Below are 17,560 nucleotides of genomic sequence, written 5' to 3' on the forward strand. Positions count from 1 at the left end.
CACTTGATGTATGTTTTGGTGACCAACTTGCGGGTTCCGCCCATGAACCTATGCATAGGGGTTGGCACACATTTTTGTCGTGATTCTCCGGTAGAACTTTGGGGCACTCTTTGAGGTCCTTTGTGTTGGTTGAATAGATGAATCTGAGATTGTGTGATGCATATCGTATAATCATGCCCACGGATACTTGAGGTGACATTGGAGTATCTAGGTGACATTAGGGTTTTGGTTGATTTGTATCTTAAGGTGTTATTCTAGTACGAACTCTAGGGCTGTTTGTGACACTTATAGGAATAGCCCAACGGATTGATTGGAAAGAATAACTTTGAGGTGGTTTCGTACCCTACCATAATCTCTTCGTTCGTTTTCCGCTATTAGTGACTTTGGAGTGACTCTTTGTTGCATGTTGAGGGATAGTTATGTGATCCAATTATGTTATTATTGTTGAGAGGACTTACACTAGTGAAAGTCTGAACCCTAGGCCTTGTTTCCTAGCATTGCAATACCGTTTACCCTCACTTTTATCATTTTCTACCTTGCTGTTTTTATTATTTCAGATTACAAATACCTTTATCTACTATCCATATTGCACTTGTATCACCATCTCTTCGCCGAACTAGTGCACCTATACAATTTACCATTGTATTGGGTGTGTTGGGGACACAAGAGACTCTTTGTTATTTGGTTGCAGGGTTGCTTGAGAGAGACCATCTTCATCCTACGCCTCCTACGGATTGATAAACCTTAGGTCATCCACTTGAGGGAAATTTGCTATTGTCCTACAAACCTCTGCACTTGGAGGCCCAACAACGTATACAAGAAGAAGGTTGTGTAGTAGACATCAAGCTCTTTTCTGGCGCCGTTGCCGGGGAGGTTAACGCTTGAAGGTATATCTTTAGATCTTGCAATCGAGTCTTTTAGTTTCTTGTTTTATCACTAGTTTAGTTTATAAAAGAAAACTATAAAAAAATGGAATTGAGTTTGTCTCATACGCTTCACCTTTTTAATATCTTTCATGAGTATGATGGAAAGGATAATTGTGCTCAAGTGCTAGAAGAAGAAATCTATAAAATGTTTGGCACTAAATATTTGAATGATGAGCATGATTGCAATGTTGTTAGTATGAATTCTTTGAATATCCATGATGCTAATGATATGCAAAGCCACAAGCTTGGGGAAGCTATGTTTGATGAAGATGATATTTTTTGTCCCCCAAGTTTTGATGAGCAAATTTATTATGATGAAAGCATGCCTCCTATTTATGATGATTATATTGATGAAAGTGGATTTGGAGAGGTCATGACTTTATTTAGTAATGATTCCACTATCTCGGAGGAGGTTCCAATTGATTATGAGAACAAAGTTGCTATCTATGATGATTATTGTGATGACTTGTATGCTATAAAGAATAATGATATCCATGAAACTTGTAATCATGATTTTAGTTTTCAATTGGATTATGCTTCACATGATAATTATTTTGTTGAGTTTAATCCCACTATCCCGAATGAGAAGAATTTTGCTTATGTGGAGAGTAATAAAAATTCTATGCTTGTAGATCATGAAAAGAATGCTTTAGGTTATGGTTATATTGTTGAATTCATTCATGATGCTACTGAAAATTATTATGAGGGAGGAACATATGCTTGTAGGAATTGCAATAATACCAAGTTTCCTCTCTATGTGCTTAAAGTTTTGAAGTTATGCTTGTTTTGCCTTCCTATGCTAGTTGATTATTGTTCCCATAAGTTGTTTGATCACAAAATCCCTATGCATAGGAATTGGGTTATACTTAAATGTGCTAGTCATATTCTTCATGATGCTCTCTTTAAGTTACAATTCTTATCCTTTATGTGAGCATCATTGAAATCATCATGCCTAGCTAGGGGCGTTAAACGATAGCGCTTGTTGGGAGGGAACCCAATTTTATTTTTATTCCTTGCTTTTTGCTCCTGTTTAGTAATAAATAAATTATTTAGCCTCTGTTTTGGTTGAGTTTTTTGTGTTTAATTAGTGTTTGTGCCAAGTAGAACCGTTGGGAAGACTTGGGGAAAGTCTTGTTGAACCTGCTGTAAAAAAACAGAAACTTTAGCGATCATGAGAACTGATGTCATTTTTATTTGAAGAGTGCCATTTAGTTAATTCCTTTTGCAGATGATTAATAGATAAATTCCTCATGTCCAGAAATTTATTTTAGAATTTTATGAGTTCCAGAAGTATATGTTTGATCCAGATTACTACAGACTGTTCTGTTTTTGACAGATTCTGTTTTCATGTGTTGTTTACTTATTTTGATGAATCTATGGCTAGTAAAATAGTTTATAAACCATAGAGAAGTTGGAATAAAGTAGGTTTAACACCAATATAAATAAAGAATGAGTTCATTACAGTACCTTGAAGTGGTGATTGATTTTCTTATACTAACGGAGCTTACGAGTTTTCTGTTAAGTTTTGTGTTGTGAAGTTTTCAAGTTTTGGGTAAAGATTCGATGGACTATGGGATAAGGAGTGGCGAGAGCCTAAGATTGGGTATGCCCAAGGCACCCAAGGTAATATTCAAGGATAACCAAGATCCTAAGCTTGGGGATGCCCCGGAAGGCATCCCCTCTTTCGTCTTCGTTCATCGGTAACTTTACTTGGAGCTATATTTTTATTCGCCACATGATATGTGTTTTGCTTGGAGCGTCAATTTATTTTGTTAGAATTTCCTTGCTGTTATTTAGAACAATGTTTTGCATCTTTTATTTCAATAAAAGTGGCATTGATAGCCTTTACTATGCCTATGTTACAAGTATACATGTTGCTGTTTGAAAACAGAAAGTTTACCGCTGTTGCAATAATTCCCTAGAAAAGTCAGAATGTTATAAAATGTTGAAACCTTTTGCATATTAAGATCTGATAAATTTACTACAGTGGGAATTTTATTTAATAATTTTTGGAGCTAGGGAAGTATGGATGTTGCAGCATTCTTTACAGACTATCCTGTTTAGGCAGATTGCTGTTATGTTTGCATTGTTTGCATATGTTTGCTTCTTTAATGATTCTATTTGAGGATAGGACTATTAAATATGCAGAGGCATTTAGTATACAATTTTGAATAATAATTTTATTGATTTTCTACAGTAGAGTATGATAAGGTTTTGGCAATGGTTTATACTAACTTATCTCACGAGTCCTTGTTGAGTTTTGTGTGGATGAAGCTTTTGAGATTTAGGGAGACCTTGATATGAGAGGAATTAAGGAGACACAAAAGCTCAAGCCTGGGGATGCCCAAGGCATCCCAAGATTATATTTCAAGAAGTCTCAATCATCTAAGCTTGGGGATGCCCCGGTTGGCATCCCACCTTTCTTCTTCAACAACTATCGGTTAGTTTCGGTTGATCCCAAGTTTTTGCTTCTTCACATGATGTTTGCAATTCTTAGAATGTCATTTTGCTTTGCTTGCTGTTTGAATAGAATACCAAGATCTGAAATTATTAAATGTTAGAGAGTCTTCACATAGTTTCATAATTATTCGACTACTCATTGATCTTCACTTATATCTTTCGGAGTAGTTTGTCATTTGCTCTAGTGCTTCACTTATATCTTTTTAGAGCACGGTGGTGGTATTATAGAAATAGATGAACTCTCATGCTTCACTTATATTATTTTGATAGTCTTAAATAGCATGGTAATTTGCTTAAATAATCCTAATATGCTAGGTATACAATATTAATAATAAAATTCTCTTATGAGTGTGTTGAATACTAAGAGAAGTTTGATACTTGATGATTGTCTTGAGATACGAGGATGGTAATATTAGAGTCATGCTAGTTGAGTAGTTGTGAATTTGAGAAATACTTGTGTTGAAGTTTTTGATTCCCGTAGCATGCACGTATGGTGAACCGTTATGTGATGAAGTCGGAGCATGATTTATTTATTGATTGCCTTCCTTACGAGTGGCGGTCGGGGACGAGCGATGGTCTTTACCTACCAATCTATCCCCCTAGGAGCATGCGCGTAGTACTTTGTTTCGATAACTAATAGATTTTTGCAATAAGTATGTGAGTTCTTTATGACTAATGTTGAGTCCATGGATTATACGCACTCTCACCCTTCCACCATTGCTAGCCTCTCTAGTACCGCGCAACTTTTGCCGGTACCATAAACCCCCCATACACCTTCCTCAAAACAGCCACCATACCTACCTATTATGGCATTTCCATAGCCATTCCGAGATATATTGCCATGCAACTTTCCACCATTCCATTATTATGACACGCTTCATCATTGTCATATTGCTTTGCATGATCATGTAGTTGACATCGTATTTGTGGCAAGGCCACCGTTCATAATTATTTATACATGTCACTCATGCATCATTGCACATCCCGGTACACCGCTGGAGGCATTCATATAGAGTCATATCTTGTTCTAAGTATCGAGTTGTAATTCTTGAGTTGTAAGAAAAATAGAAGTGTGATGATCATCATTATTAGAGCATTGTCCCAGTGAGGTAAGGATGCTGGAGACTATGATTCCCCCACAAGTCGGGATGAGACTCCGGGCGCAAAAAAAGAGAGGCCAAAGAAGCCCAAATAAAAAAAGAGGCCATAAAAAAAGAGAAGGCCCAAATAAAAAAATAAAAAAATAAAAAAAATGAGAGAAAAAGATAGAAGGGGCAATGCTACTATCCTTTTACCACACTTGTGCTTCAAAGTAGCACCATGATCTTCATGATAGAGAGTCTCCTATGTCGTCACTTTCATATACTAGTGGGAATCTTTCATTATAGAACTTGGCTTGTATATTCCAATGATGGGCTTCCTCAAAATGCCCTAGGTCTTCGTGAGAAAGCGAGTTGGATGCACACCTACTAGTTTCTTTTGTTGAGCTTTCATACACTTATAGCTCTAGTGCATCCGTTGCAAGGCAATCCCTACTCACTCACATTGATATCTATTGATGGGCATCTCCATATCCCATTGATACGCCTAGTTGATGAGAGACTATCTTATCCCTTTTTGTCTTCTCCACAACCACCATTCTATTCCACCTATAGTGCTATGTCCATGGCTCACGCTCATGTATTGTGTGAAGATTGAAAAGTTTGAGAACATCAAAAGTATGAAACAATTGCTTGGCTTGTCATCGGGGTTGTGCATGATTTAAATATTTTGTGCGGTGAAGATAGAGCATAGCCAGACTATATGATTTTGTAGGGATAGCTTTCTTTCGCCATGTTATTTTGAGAAAACATAATTGCTTAGTTAGTATGCTTGAAGTATTATTATTTTTATGTCAATATAAACTTTTATCTTGAATCTTTCGAATCTGAATATTCATATCACAATTAAGAGTATTTTCATTGAAATTATGCCAAGTAGCACTCCGCATCAAAAATTATCTTTTTATCTTTTACTTACTCAAGAACGAGCAGGAATTAAGCTTGGGGATGCCTGATACGTCTCCAACGTATCTATAATTTTTGATTGCTCCATGCTATATTATCTACTGTTTTGGGTAATATTGGGCTTTATTTTCCACTTTTATATTATTTTTGGGACTAACCTATTAACCGGACGCCCAGCCCAGATTTGCTGTTTTATGCCTATTTCAGTGTTTCGAGGAAAAGGAATATCAAACGGAGTCAAAACGGAATGAAATCAACTGGATAAGTTATTTTTGGAAGGAAACCTACTGGATAGACTTGGACCCTACGTCAGAAGATGAAGGAGGAGCTCACGAGGGTAGGGGGCGCGCCCACCCCCCTGGGCGTGCCCCTGCCTCGTGGCCCCCCCTTCGGTCCACCGACGTTCCCCTTGTACCCATATATACCTACGTATCGTAAAACTTCCAGGGAGCACAATAGATTGGGAGTTCCGCCGCCAGAAGCCTCCGTAGCCACTGAAAGCCAATCTAGACCCATTCCGGCACCCTGCCGGAGGGGGCAATCCCTCTCAGGTGGCCATCTTCATCATGCCGGTGCTCTCCATGACGAGGAGGGAGTAGTACTCCCTCGGGGCTGAGGGTATGTACCAGTAGTTATGTGTTTGATCTCTCTATCTTGTGTTCTTGATTTGGCATGATCTTGATGTATCGCGAGCTTTGCTATTATAGCTGGATCTTATGTTTCTCCTCCCCCTCTTCTCTCTTGTAATGAACCGAGTTTCCCCTTTGAAGTAATCTTATCTGATTGAGTCTTTAAAGATTTGAGAACACTTGATGTATGTCTTGCCGTGGATATTTTAGGTGACAATGGGATATCACGTGATTCACTTGATGTATGTTTTGGTGACCAACATGCGGGTTCCGCCCATGAACCTATGCATAGGGGTTGGCACACGTTTTCGTCGTGATTCTCCGGTAGAACTTTGGGGCACTCTTTGAGGTCCTTTGTGTTGGTTGAATAGATGAATCTGAGATTGTGTGATGCATATCGTATAATCATGCCCACGGATACTTGAGGTGACATTGGAGTATCTAGGTGACATTAGGGTTTTGGTTGATTTGTATCTTAAGGTGTTATTCTAGTACGAACTCTAGGGCTGTTTGTGATACTTATAGGAATAGCCCAACGGATTGATTGGAAAGAATAACTTTGAGGTGGTTTCGTACCCTACCATAATCTCTTCGTTCGTTCTCCGCTATTAGTGACTTTTGAGTGACTCTTTGTTGCATGTTGAGGGATAGTTATGTGATCCAATTATGTTAGTATTGTTGAGAGGACTTACACTAGTGAAAGTATGAACCCTAGGCCTTGTTTCCTAGCATTGCAATACCGTTTACGCTCACTTTTATCATTTGCTACCTTTCTGTTTTTATTATTTCAGATTACAAATACCTTTATCTACTATCCATATTGCACTTGTATCACCATCTCTTCGCCGAACTAGTGCACCTATACAATTTACCATTGTATTGGGTGTGTTGGGGACACAAGAGACTCTTTGTTATTTGGTTGCAGGGTTGCTTGAGAGAGACCATCTTCATCCTACGCCCCCTACAGATTGATAAACCTTAGGCCATCCACTTGAGGGAAATTTGCTACTGTCCTACAAACCTCTGCACTTGGAGGCCCAACGACGTCTACAAGAAGAAGCTTGTGTAGTAGACATCAGGGCCTTCATTGCGAACAGCCTAACCGGAATAGATTTGGTCCGCTGCTGGGTTTCATGGAGAATTCAACCTTTAAGTCGTCGCCCTGGCTTAATGTGCATATATACTGGAGATACAAAAGATCCACTGCGCTACAATCCCACTGAACTAACTGAGATGGAAATCAATGATATTTTCAAGTCGCTCCTTGGCGAGTCATTGGCAAATTGCAGCAAGACGGGTCTAGCTCCTTATTATACTCTTAATCTGCCACCAGCTGTAAGTACCCTTGCATATATATCACTTGTTTTTGTTAGCCTCTCTGGTTTTGATCTTATTGCTCATGTGCCCCCAAGCCGACTCTTATTTTTGCAAAAATAAGATACAAACTACTACTGCTCCAGCAAAAAGGCTCAAAACAACCGGTCGTGGCCCGGGTCGTTCTAAGAAGCCCACGGCGCAAGAGCAGCTTAAACTAGACGACTCAGAGGTAGAACTTGATTCACTTGGTATTCTTTTTATGCAACTTATTGATGTTGATTCACCTCAGGAGGAAACAGAGACAAGCCAAGCTGACGCCGTTGAGGTAATCCCTGTCTCCTCCGACTTAGAAACCTTACCAAGAGAGAAAACATGGTGGGTCATCTTGAAAGTACGTTTTCCTATCCTCTTGATCACTTAGACCCCAACTTTCTTTTGAAGAAATAGCAGCACGAGTCCAGGCAGCACACTCAGCACATCAACCAAGAAGAGCTAATGACCGACTTACCCAACACACCGCCACCTCGTAAACGTCATCATGAGGTGCCTCAAGGCCCTACTTTCTCTCTTTCATGAGCCAACCTCATACGACAACCTCTTAATTCTTCTAACTCAGCATATCAGTATACTTCTCTCTCATCTGGCGACTCAAATGGGACATGGCTCCCCACATTTGTGGTTAACCCGGTGTAAGTACTATTACTTGTTGAATAAATTATCTTGCCCTTTCATACTTATTAGACTGAATAATTTTCCTTATAGGGCTAAGTCAAAGACGGGCAAGAAGCAAAAACCTGGCTCTTCCAAGACTATTGAAGCTTCTGAACAAGAGAAACACGCGCCAACGGCTAGCGAAGCCCAAACCTAAGAAATTGAAAATCCGGAGAGCCGGCAAGACGACCTGCCTCCTCGAGATGATCTTGCCAATCCTGACTCGGCTGCGGATATCAATGATGACCCGGCGACCAATCAAGACCCGCCGAGCCCTAAGCCGCTTTCTCCTGCCAAACGTTCCGACAAGACTACTGCTGATGACTAGATTGAAGAGGTGATCTACATCGGATCAGCTTATCAGCCGCCAAGTGTCTCCACAGTGCTGACCAAACTTTCCGCCAAGGATGAAGCACATTTGTCAGACAAAAATAAGGCCAAGCTTGACCTTGAGAGCTATTCAAAACTAAATGCTGGTGAACTATACTCTGGCTATCTGGACCGTCTTCACACAAGCCGTGATCTGGAGGCCAACTTGGTCAATGTGATGCGACAAAAATATGAGGTATGAAGTCACCTCCACCTTTAACTTATGCTTATATATATGTACTTATCCAGCCCCCAAGTCTTAATCATAGGAAAATATTATTGAGTATGCTTAAGACTTTCAGCAATATGTAAGTACAAATTTTCAGGTCATAGCCCCTTAGGACCAGCTTGCATAAGCCATATTAAACATGTTGTTGCCAATGTTCCTTTGCAAAATAACCCATTAGAATCCTCAAGGGCCGTATTATCATGTAAGGATGAGCCGGGTCTTCTATATTGATATTTAAAAATTTCAAGTCATAGCCCTTAAGGGTCGGCTTATCTTGAAAAGATGAACCAGGTCTATTGTATTAAGTTTAATTGAGAGCTGCCATCTGTAACCTGCCAGGGCCGGCTTGTCTGGATAAAGATGAGCCAGGTCTTTAATAATATGTAGTAGTAAAAATAAACTTTGATAGCCCTCAAGGGCCGGGCCATCTTATGAAGATGAGCCGGGTCTTAGACACTCAATGTTTAAAAAGAACTTCATCGCACATTAGCCCCCAAGTGCCAAGTATATTGCTTGTAATGTGCTTGGGAGTTAAAAATATTCCTTATACCCATGCTGAAAAATATTTCTGGTCTCTAATGCTCACTTGTAGGATACTTTAAGCTTTAGTGACTCGCAGCTGGGTGAATTAAGAAAAATGCTCAAACTCCAAGAATCTAAGACTTAGAATGCTGAGACCAAGTTGAAAGTTAGTTTAGGAGAAAATGAAAAGCTCAAGGCCAGTTTTAATATCGAGAGAGCCGTCTGGGAAGAAGAGAAAAATGCATTACTGCAAAGGGCAGAGGCCACTAAATCTTGTTTGAAGAGCACCACTACAGAATTGTCCGGCTTAAAGCGACGAATTTCACAGATGACATATGCTATCTTTGGTAAGCAACATTGAATTTTTTACCCTTGCACAACCCTTTTATTTTGACTCGCCCGGCGACTCATCTGTATGTTTGCTCAATAGGCCCCAGGAGCTCCAATCTTGGCCATGATATGCTCGTGAAGCTGAAAGCTGTATATGCCCTGGTTGAACAATTATATACTGGCACTCAATGGACTCTTGTGGCTATCTCCAATGGGATACAGCCAGCCACGCTCATCAAGGAGGTGCTAGACAAATTGTCTATAATGCCCAATAAGTTGGAAGAGATAAAATTATAAGCCACCCGCTCTGGTGCCATTGCCGCTCTCAGTCAAGCCAAAGCGTGGCAAGCGGAACTAGACCCGAAAGAAATGTACACTAGTTGATCAGACGGATTTTGCGAAATGCGTAAAGGAGATGCGTCCCTTGGTGTGCAAACTGGCCGAGGAGACTGATTTGTCCAGGTACCAGCCGACGTACAACATAGAAAATGCTAAGATCAAAGTGCCGACTTATGACATCGTGGATCTCACTCCTCCAACGCGTAAGCATACTTTTGCCCCTGAAGTTAACCGACATTGACTGGACGTCACCTGACATCCAGATGGGCGAAGAAGGAGAGCCGGAGCAGGATGCCCCGGAGTCATCAACTCATCGTGATGAAGACAACTAATACCAGGTGGCTCTCAAATCGAGGTATGGACATACTGTATCAGAAAACACTTTGCTCCAAATTTGCAGGCCCATGGTGGCCTTGTAATAGGCTAGATTTAAAACAATGATCTGTCATGCCATCGTGCATGTTAGCCTTTAACTATTGAACTGCCAATTTGATATTTATGACCCGCCTAAGACGTGTGCTTATATAAGCCATGCTAGTATTCATATTTCTGTTGATAATTTGGCATGTCCTGAACAAAATGTAAGGAACATATATATACCCTGGCGACTCAGTGTCAAAAGCCAGGGCGGGTAACAAGCCAAATATCACATAGTCTTATGTAAGTAAACAAAAGACTAAAATTATGATCATGCAAGCCAAAATATGATGGCTAGTTAATCATGAAAAAACCAAGGCGGGTTACCAAACCTCGCATAGTCAAATAACCAGGAAAAACATACGTGTAGATTTGACTGATACTGTCAGCTCAATTCACCATATGCAGTAAGGGTGACAACCCAGATATTTGTAAGCATCTTACTTCAAGAAGGCCTGCTAGCGACTCATGGTCTGTAGCCAGGGCGGGTTACCAAACCCAAAAATACCCTAATATGAGTCTTCTTATTAGGGTTATATGGGCCGAATTGTTAAAAACACACTTTAGCGGAAAAAATATTTAAAGGACACAAATCCAAAATATTCATAAGAAAGATTCAGAAAAAAATCTCAAAGAGTGATCTGGCTGGCTCACCAAAGCACGGCCAGACTGACTAGCAAATCCATGTGCTTTCATAGGCCGCACAGCCTTAGAGTTAATCCTAGCTCACTGTAAGCCGGCCCTCATGTGACAAAAACCGTCGTTTAAACCTTACCAAGTTCAGGGCCTTGAAAAAGATTGACTATTAAGAGTACGCCGCATCACTCAGGATTACCTGGCGGAGTGGCATTCATGCAAACAGGTAGGATAACTCAGGATTCGGCGTCCACACCTGGTCAAGAGGGTATGAAAGCTAAACCTGATGGGTTGGAAGCCCCCAAGTGACCTTATGAACAAATAATAAAGACTCAGACGCTTAGAAATGAAACGACAAAGGCCCTGAATTGTCAGGGACGATGGCTTTATTATATTGATCATAATATATACATTGATAAAAGTATGTACAACGACAAGAGCCGGTGGCTCAAGTGTAATAAGGACGAAGGTGAGTAATATTCCAGGGCCGATGGGTCTCCTCCTCCAACTTGCGCGAGTCCTTGTGCTCTTGTATATCAATGAGGTAGTTTGACCCGTTGTTCAGGTACTTGCTGACCACAAAAGGTTCTTCCGAAGGCGGGGATAACTTGTGCATATCTGTTTAATCCTGTATGAGCCAGAGCACGAAGTCGCCTTCTTGAAATGTTCGAGTCTTGACTCTGCGGCTATGATAGCGACGCAGGTCTTGTTGATATATTGCCGAACGAGCTGCCGCAAGGTCATGCTCCTCATCCAACATATCAAGTGCATCTTGACGTGCTATCTCATTAGCAGCTTCAACATAAGCCTCCACGCGAGGCGAATCATGACGAATATCGCTTGGTAGAACCGCCTCAGCCCCGTAGACCATGAAGAAAGGCGTATAGTCTGTTGATCTATTGGGAGTGGTGTTGATACTCCAATGTACTGAAGGTAACTCCCCAACCCAACAACCCGGAGTTCGCTGCAAAGGAACCATAAGCCGGGGCTTGATACCTCTCAAGATTTCTTGGTTGGCCCTCTCCACTTGACCATTAGACTGTGGATGAGCCATAGAGACGTCAAGACCAACATGCTCCTGTACATAGAATTCTCTCATAGCACATTTAGACAGATTAGTGCCATTATGAGTTATGATACTATGAGGATACCCAAAACAAAAAATCACTTTCTTTAGGAACTAAATTGTTGTCACCGCATCACACTTGCTGACTGGCTCTGCTTCAACCCACTTGGTTAATTTGTCAATCGCCACCAAGAGGTGGGTTTTCTTATCCTTAGACCTTTTGAAGGGTCCAACCATATCAAGACCCCATAATGCAAACGGCCAAGTAATTGGAATAATCCTCTATTCTTGAGCTGGCACATGAGCCCATTGAGAAAATTTCTGAAACCCTTTGCACTTACTGACGATATCCTGTACATCAGCGTGAGCCATCAACCAATAAATCTATGAAGAAAACTTTGGATACCAGAGATTTAGAGCCGGCATATTGACCGCAATCACCTTCATGGATTTCTCTTAAAATTTCACGGCCCTCTTCAGGAGAAACACAACGCCGGAACACGCCTGTGACACTGCATCAGTGTAACTCGCCATTGACAATAGTCATAGACTTAGACCGCCGGGTTATCTACCCGGGAAAAGTTTCATCCTCAGGTAACTCGCCCCGGATCATGTAAGACAAGTATGGAACTGTCCAATCGGGAATAGCATGGAGAGCCGCCACCAACTATGCCTCCATGTTAGGAACTGCAAGATCTTCTTGTGACGGCAACTTGATTGAAGGATTATGCAATACAACAAGAAAAACATTAGGGGGCACCGGCTTTCGTTGAGACCCAAGCCGGCTCAAAGCATCAGCCGCCTCATTCTTCCTTTGGTCAAGATGCTCCACTTGATAGCCTTTGAAGTGTCCAGCAATATTGTCAACCGCCCGGCGGTAAGCCGCCATGAGCGGGTCTTTGGAATCCCAAGTGCCTGAAACTTGTCGAGCCACCAAATCTAAGTCGCCAAAGCACCTGACACGGCTTAAGCTCATCTCCTTAGCAATCCGAAGGCCATGGAGCAAGGCCTCATATTCAGCCGCATTGTTAGTGCAGGGAAACATCAACCTTAAAACATAACAAATTTATCGCCTTGTGGGGAAGTCAAAATAACTCCAGCGCCCGAGCCTTCTAACTTCCTAGACCCATCGAAGTGAATAGTCCAATATGTGTTATCAGGTTTCTCCTCGGGCGTCTGCAACTCCGTCCAGTCATTGATGAAATCCACAAGAGCTTGACATTTGATAGTTGTCTGTGGCACATACTTCAACCCATGGGGTTTGAGCTCAATGGCCCATTTAGCCACCAGACCTGTAGCCTCTCTGTTCTGAATAATATCCCCCAAAGGGGCAGAACTAACCACTATAATGGGATGGCCAAGAAAATAGTGCTTCAACTTACGACTAGCCATGAACACCCCAGATACCAGTTTCTGCCAATGTGGGTATCGCTGTTTAGACTCAACTAACACCTCACTCGCATAAAAAGCCGGCCTCTGGACCGGGTACTCCTTGCCTGCCTCCTTACCTAACACTATAACCTCCACACCGACAACTCTGCTGTTAGCCGCCACGTATAAAATCAAGGGTTCTTTCTCAATGGGAGCTGCAAGGACGAGCGGCTCAGCTAGCTGCTTTTTGAGTGCCTCAAACGCCTCATTAGCCGCGTCACTCGAAACAAAATGGTCTGTTTTCTTCATCATCTGGTTTAAAGGGATTGCCTTCTCTCCCAGGTGGCTTATGGACTGGCTTAAAGCGTCGATATGACCCGCCAGGCGTTGGATGTCATCGACACATGCCGGCTTAGCCAATGAAGTAATAGCCTTTATCTTCTATGGATTGGCTTCAATACCTCTCTCGGAGACCAGAAAACCCCCGCAAGCACACGAAAAACACACTTGGCTGGGTTAGCCATCATCTTGTAGACCCGAAGATTGTCGAAAGCCTCTTTCAAATCATCCAACAAAGTCTCCTTCTTGATGGACTTGACAATAATATCATCCACATAAGCATGAACATTGCGGCCGATCTGGTCATGAAAACAATTCTGGACACAATGTTGTTAAGTTGCATGCTCACTCTTGAGCCCAAAAGGCATAGACACATAGCAGAAAGCCCCAAAAGGTGTGATAAAATCCGTCTTCTATTGGTCTTTAACTGCCAATCTGATGATAACCAGAATAAGCATCCAGGAAGCTCAAACGCTCACAACCCGCCGTGGCATCTATGATCTGATCAATAGGGGGTAGAGCAAAAGGATCAGGTGGACAGGCCTTATTGAGGTCTGTATAATCCACACACATGCGCCAGGTGTCATTTTTCTTAAGTACCAGCACCGGGTTAGCCAACCATTCAAGGTAAAAAACCTCAACGATGAACCCAACCGCCAAGAGCCAGGACACCTCCTCTCCAATGGCCTTATGTCGCTCTTCATTAAAACAACAAAGGAACTGCTTCACCGGCTTAAACTTGGGATCAACATTGAGAGTGTGCTCGGCGAGTTCTATTGGTACACCTGGCATATCTAAGGCTTTAATGCAAAGATGTCCCGATTCTCACGGATGAACTCGATGAGAGCGCTTTCCTATTTCGGATCCATGTTAGCACTGATGGTGAACTGCTGAGACAAGTCGTCAGGGACAAGGTCAATCTGTTTGGTGTCACCTGCCAACTTAAACTTGAACAAAGGGTCTTGCTCTGTGGTGGGCTTCTTTAAAGGCGTCATGACAGCTGGATCAACATTATCTTTATAGAACTTAAGCTCCTCCATGGCACAAGCAGACTCAGCATAAGGAGCATCACCTTCTTCACATTCCAACACAATCTTTCTATTACCATGGACTGTAATGGTACCCTTATGTCCTGGCATCTTAAGCTGCAGATACACATAATAAGGCCGTGCCATAAATTTGGCATGAGCCGGCCGTCCAAACAAAGCGTGGTAAGGGCTCTTGATCTTAACCACTTCAAACCATAATGTCTCTGCTCTGTAATAATAATCATCGCCAAAAGCCACTTCTAAGGCAATCTTACCAACTAGATATGCTGACCTACCAGGTACCACATCGTGAAAGACTATAGAGGATGGCTTAAGATCTTTATCAGTCAAATTCATTCAGCGAAAGGTATCATACTAAAGGATATTGATGTTGCTTCCACCATCCATGAGGACTTTAGGGAATTTGTAACCCCCAACTTGAGGAGCTGCTACCAATGCTGGCTGACCCAGATTATCAACCCGGGGTGGGTGATCTTCTCTACTCCATGTGATTGGCTGCTCTGACCACCGCAAATACTGAGGTATCACCGACTCAACTGAATTGACCGCACACTTATGAACTTTCTGACCTTTCTTTCAAAGACTTGTGGTGAAAACATGATATTGGCCGCCATTAAGCTGCTTCAGATTACTCTGATATCCTGACTGTTGTTGTTGATTACCCTGACTGGGCTGTTGGTTATAACCGCCCTGATTGCCCTATCCTTGATGTGCAGAATGTGAGTCACTGCACCCGAAGCTGTGCCCGTGTGAGCCGGATCCTGACCTGCCAGGCGGGCCATTATTGCTGTCATGATTCTGATGAAAACTGGAATTCTTGTTTTCCTTCATAATGAAATAATCCTTCCACAAATGAGCCACTGGCTTATTAGGAAAACTGTGTTTCAGGCAAGGCTCGTTCAACATCGCCTCGAGGTTAAATCTCGGCCCTCCAAACACCGGCTTACCACGGCGCTGGTTTTTGTAACCAGAATTGGTGTTAGCTATAAGATCTGACCTACCGTCTGGGTGTCTGTGCTTTCCACCATTACCCCGTTATTGACCATTATGTCCGGTCACATTCTGCTGCTGACCCTTACCGTTACCACTCTTCTTTGCTTTGTTGGATTTTTCATCATCGGACCCCGGATCCTTTGTTGTATCAGAACCAACATACTTGATGAGAGCCTCCATGAGCTCCCCCATGTCATTGCAATGTCGTTTAAGCCGCCCAAGCTTCTGCTTAAGGGGGTAAAGTGACAAATCTTCTCCAGAATCAAAACAGCAGAGCCGGCTGCAATGCTATCTAATGAATGAATGATAGCTGAGACCCGGTGATCCCAATGGTGAGCCAATTCATCCTCCCGCTGCACGCAGTTGTCCAAATCGATAATCGACAGAGGCTGCTTACATGTTCCCTTAAAGTTCTGAATGAAATGTGCCTTCAACTTGGCCCATGAATTAATGGATTTGGCGAGTAATCCTTTCAACCAGGTACGAGCCAGTCCATCCAACATCATAGTGAAGTACTTGGCACATACAGTGTCATTAACATCTAGCATCTCCATAGCCAGTTCATAGCTTTCAATCCAAGCCTCAGGTGCAAGATCAGTTGTATAATTAGGCACCTTTCAAGGACCCTTAAAATCTTTGGGTAAGCGTTCGTTGCTTAGAGCCGACACTAGACACGGCACACCAACTGTCCTAGGAGTCATCCCAGCCTTGACAGACGCCGAAGGGTTTAACTGAAATTGCTGATGATCCCCCAATTGAGCCACCAGTTCCGCCTCACGCCGGGTTCTAGCCTGACACACAAGGGCCTGAGCATTATCATCACGGGGCGGGTTATGCCCACGGGGCGAGTCATCATTGCGAGGCGGGTTTTGACGATGTTTGCTGCTGGAAACCACCAACGACTCAATGCGCCGGTTGTAACTGCGGCTTTGGCGTGGTGTTGAGTGAATTTGCTCATGGATATATGAGTAAGTCGGCTGCTGAGCCACAACTGTCTGGAGAAGCTCCACAGCATTCTAGGTCTCTATCGTAGCTGGAGACTCGCCCTTGATTGAAATAGTTGCCAACCATGAAGCTGCGGTAATCATATTATCTAGCGGGTTGGAGTAATGACCAGAAGGTGTTGGTACTCGTTGAGGCGGGGTTAAATCCATACGAGGCTGGTCTAGCACACGAGGCTAGGCCGCTGCTCCGGTCACAGGCACCTCAGCAGCCCGGGTCACACTGGGCGGGTTACTCGTACCTGCTCTGGGCGTATTAAAAAGATTTCACCCCTCAAACTGTGAAGGCAGCCGACTCTGGTGCCTCCTTCGAAGACTAACGTTTGACGCATTTTGATCCAAATTCAAATGAAAGGCTTCTGCCCTTATCCGCTATGTTTCAGCCTCCAAGGCGGATCGCTCCGTGGCCATCCTGACATTCTCTGCATCAAGATCCTCTCAGGCCTTTGCCACCTCGTCCCACAGCTTTGCAATCTTTTTGCTGTGTTGTACTTAATTCGCCGGAGTTACCTCTACAGCTGATAGAGTCGCCAAGACATCTAAGAGCTCAGATAATACTTGAGCCGCTGGCAGCGCAGAGCCACTTGCCTTGGCTGTCGCAGCGGCGGTTGAGTCGGATGTCATGGCTGCAGCAGTTGAGGAGTTCAACATTGGTTGTGTGCCAGCCATAAAAATAGTAGCCCTGTTCAACGGCTCATAGGGATCCAGAATACTGTCACCATCGGAATAGCCCCCAAACCTGCCATCTTGAAGTTGATAGATTGATTCGGTTTCTCCGGTTGAGGACCCATCACCTGAATAGATGGTCGTCTATCCACTAGATACAGATCCTTCCTCAAGGTCCACCCCA

The sequence above is a fragment of the Triticum urartu genome, chromosome 3A, assembly GCF_056163025.1.
Source record: "Triticum urartu cultivar PI428250 chromosome 3A, HENAU_Tu73, whole genome shotgun sequence".
Taxonomy (NCBI): Eukaryota; Viridiplantae; Streptophyta; class Magnoliopsida; order Poales; family Poaceae; genus Triticum; species Triticum urartu.